The sequence below is a fragment of the Chrysoperla carnea genome, chromosome 1 (assembly GCF_905475395.1).
Source record: "Chrysoperla carnea chromosome 1, inChrCarn1.1, whole genome shotgun sequence".
In the NCBI taxonomy this organism is placed as follows: Eukaryota; Metazoa; Arthropoda; class Insecta; order Neuroptera; family Chrysopidae; genus Chrysoperla; species Chrysoperla carnea.
In genome coordinates, this window is record NC_058337.1 from 87,415,136 (window position 1) to 87,419,906 (window position 4,771).

A 4,771-nucleotide genomic window follows, 5' to 3' on the forward strand; every position below is an offset into this window, starting at 1 on the left:
CGATGAGTTCTCATCAAAATCCCTACTACTCTACACAATTTTTAATCGTGAAACAAAAACGTTTGTTTTTTTTAATATTTTTATCGGATAACCAGTTAAATAGTTTACCAAGGTGAATAATGAATATGAATACAAAATTGATTTAGTTTATAGAATTATTATTTTGTATTATTGATAGTTATTTTTCAGTTTTTATGTAATGTGATTTTTTTTATTTATTTATTAAAATACGATAATAACATCAATAAACATTGATAAATTATTTTTCTTAATAAAAAAAATTATGTATAGCTTATGTACAGGGTTATTCATGCATAATTAATGCAGCTGTATAATCGAGTATTTTCCATTCAAAATGTTCACTTTTTAATATAATTTGTCATACGGCTATGTAAACAAAAAAGTTTAAATTATAAACAACTATCATAGAAAATATCTGTTCGCAAAGTTGTTGCGGCTATTGCAGGACACTGGTTGGGCGGCAGGTATGCTGAACGCTTGGGTTTGGCAGTGTATCACGACTACTGCTGGAGCTGTCACGGTGGTAAGGAAGAGAAGACAATGTCTCATCTTCTCTGTCACTGCGCAGCTCTTTTCATGAGGAGATGGGCGTACTTGAGCCAGCCTCTCTTTGACGATCTCTCCGACCTAAAGTCCGTCGACGTCAAAGCACTCCTGCTGTTCTTAAACAGCTTCAAATGGTTAATGGAGTAGTGGCCGGGGATGGGCCAACCCTTTTTTCGTTATCACAACGGACCCTATGGTCTAAGTGTGTCCCACTCCAGGACAGCCTAGCCTAACCTAACCATCATAGAAACAATGAGCGCATTTGTCTACATATACTAACGTCATGACTATAAAGCAATTAATCATCATTTTTGAAAAATTTCGTCAAACGTAAAATTTAAATGGCACTTAGTGATTGAATAAAAATTGTGTTCTTTTAAGTGGTTTATTAGCACTATAGAATCTAATTGAGGCACTTTTCAAAAAAGGATGAAGTATCCTTTTATGATAGGCAGACAATACCGACAAAATTATATGATTTAACATTCCTCTGTAAGACTATAATAGTATACTATTGCTATTTCTAAAAATTGCCTTGTTTCATTATTAATTAGTGAATATTATAGTGATGAAAAATGCAATTACCTACCATGGCTACCATGAATCACTGGCGACACTAATATAGTAAATTTTGTAAATTTCCAATTTCATGTGAAAGAGGCCGATTATAAGGATTTGTTGACCTAAGACTAATTATTAAAAGAAGGCCGAGTGTGCTTTTTGCGAGGAAGTTATTGTAATGAGTTCGATTTTCGAAATTGAAATTTTCTACATATCTTTACGTTTCATGGTTAGGACAAGGCATTAACACCAATTTAGAGAACAAGTATGTGTGTATGTGCGTGTACAAGCGTGCGTATGTCTGTAGACATTTTTGTCATCGTCGATATCGCGCGAACAAAAAATGATATCGACTTCGTTGAGGTGTATGTCGATCGAAGCGTATTAAAGGCAATATCATAACATTAGGTCCGAAAAGAATTTCATAACATTAGGTCGAGTCGGCCGAGCTTTTTCTTAAATCTTATCCAAATCGATATTACGCGAACAAAAAATTATATCGACTTCGTTAAGGTGTCGAACGAAGCGTATGAACGGCAATATGATCTGAAAAGAATTGCATAACATTCGGATGAGTCGTTTCGAGTCGGTCGAGTTTTTATTTTTTTAAATTTTTTATATCTTTTTATTATGCTGGGAAGTTATTCGTGTGGACCTCAAGGATCGTACCAGATTCTACCCACACCTTGCTTAAGTTTTAGAATAACCGAGGAGGAACAAATGATTTTTGAAAATAAATTTTACTATAATTTATTAATAATTTTTTCATAGCTTTGATTACTGACTTTTTGTGCTATTCAGTGTAGGTATGATAGATCAAACCAATTAATTAAGAAAAAGATAAGACAATTATGTTTCTAATTATCTTTTTTATCTGTTAATGATAAAAATAAACCTATGTAAAATATCATTTTACAAAATAAAACTATCTCAAAAAACTTAGAAATGATTTATTTATTGAAAATAGTATATAATTAGTACATTCATCTTCGAATAAAAAAGAAGAAATCTTTGTACCAAATTTTTCAAACTCTTATTATTATTTCTTATCATTTTAGATATAACTATAGTTATAATATTAATAATCAGGCTAAAATTAAAAAAAAAAAGGCTAATATACTACTACCGATCCAATTTCCAAAGTTTTCGTAAATAAAAATGTTGTAGGTTACACTGAAATGAAGCTATTCACGAAGTTTCGTGAGTGTGTTAGTCATGAAGTCATACCCCCCTCTGTAATGTAGGCTATTAGAGTTTTTGCAAATTATCGTTGTCATGTCCGTAATCGCTATATCACAAAGCCATTAGTTTTCCAGATCTCATCGATATCAGGGCCATCTTCTTGCAGTGTATCTTGAAATACTTCCTGTTTAAAATCCTCTTTAATTTAAAAGCTAGAGGTTTAATTTTCCTAAAATTTTGCTACCTCTATTTTGCTTTCATTGAATTAATTACACAATAACGTTAAGACCATAATCGACATTGTTCAAACTTATATTTTTATTAACCCCCCAACCAAATGAAAAGGGTGTTATAAGCTTGAACGCTGTGAGTAAGTGTGTGTCTGTCTGCCGGTCTGTCTGTGGCATCACATTATTTAATTTTTTTTGTTTCGTTTGGAAGGTAATTCAATGGAGAGTGTTTTTAGCTAGTTTTAAGTGCGAGTTTAGGGTTGACTATTACTTTTCGTTTCTTTGTGTGCTAATGATATTCCTTAATCTCAATATAGGTACATTCATAAAAATACGCTTTAGTATATTCCGAAATATTTTCAAAATAACATAAAACACGAAAATGTAGGTACTCTTAAAAGAAGAAATAATGCTCTCGTCTTTTCATACTCTATTCCGTTTAGAACCTTTACTTTACTTTTACTTTTAGTATTATTTAAGAAAATTTTCGAATCAACTGGTAAAATGCAGTATGAAAATATTACGTTCGTAAAACATTTGGCACATGTTTACGATAGTTATAAATTTTTATTACAGTTAAAGTCGTATATTATGTTCTATAGTCGTTAATCGACCCACATAGGCGCCTTTTTTCGTGCTACCCTCTCCACTCTAGTTTTACGTCCTTATTACATACGTTCTTGGCTTGAATATTTGCTGGAGCATGGGCGTAGACTTTAACTTAATGGTGTTAAGTCGCACAATCTCCGCGGCAAGTCATGTCGCGTTTGAACCGGCTCAATAAAAATTTCACTCAAAGAAAGAATTATAAAACTCTGTCACACATATAAAACACATGTATTGTTTTAAATTTGTTATTGTTTTTAAATTTGCAACCTAAAGTCAGCCATATTTACTAGTCACATATATATATATATATATATATATATATATATATATATATATCAACTGTCGATAAAGAAATTAGAACAACAACTCACTGTTTAAAATTAATTGAATGGACATTTATGACGAAAATAAAAAAGTGGAGAGAAAATTCTTCCTTTGTATAAGTAATTTTTTAGCGGAAATTAGAAGAGGGTGAAGAATTGTGAGAATACAACACCTGTTTCTAAGGAGAAGTAGGCCTTTCTACGCTTCTAAAAATATAATATCTGTTTTATAATGTTTTAATTTTTCCAATCACTTTATTTTGGACTCAAGTTATAGACTGCAATATAAACACAAAAACTTATTTTAAAATATATAATATGTTAAAATAAAATATCAGTATAGGTAAATGACCCTATCTCAAACATACCTCATACTTAATACATAATATACTTTAATAATAATTAAAACTCGAATGCAGCCAAGGTTAAAAAGCAAAAGTTAAAAATTGAAATTACAAATTTTGAACTGAGAAACAAACATCCGTTGAGTTACCTACATATAAATCACTAAAAGTGTTTTGTCCACTACTTTTGAATGAAGATTGATTGATTCATTAACGGAATACATTTAGTAAGAAAAACTCATACAACTTCTGTGTACATATCGGTTACTAATGGTCAATTATTTAAATAAAATCTAAATTTTTTATTAAATACGTATTTCGACTACCATGTAGTCATCATCAGTATGAATTATCTAATCGTTATTAGTCTTATCAAGTGTATTCTCTGTAGTCTACAAACCCATGCTTAAATTTTTCAGGTGAAATGACCCACCAGAAATCATGTTAAAAAAGATTCTCCTATATGTAAAAGTAAATTTAAGCACCATTGTGTCAGTTTTGCGGGGTACAGTTGAGTGTAGATGAGAATATGACTGATTCACCCCTTGGGGCCTCACTTCTGTAACAGCAAATATGTACCGCGTTACTGGATACTAACTTTGCATAAGTATTCGAAGCGAAAATCAAAAACTTTTTTTCACTTCTGATACCGCAGTTACCGGATTTATTTGCTGGACGACATTTATATAATTTGCTTCGAATACTTATGCAGAGTTAATATCCAGGAACGCCTTACATATTTGCTGATGTGGGGGTGAGACGCCAAGGCTTGTGACATTCATATTCTCACCTATACTCACCTGTACCGCTCAAAACTCACGCCATGGTACTTACTTTTACATAAAGAAGCATCTTTTTCAACATTTTCCCCGAATGAGTCATTTCACCCAAAAAATTTTAGCTTGGACTTATAGTCTGCATGTTATTGGCAGCTTAATTCTGCGCAAAAGCCCGC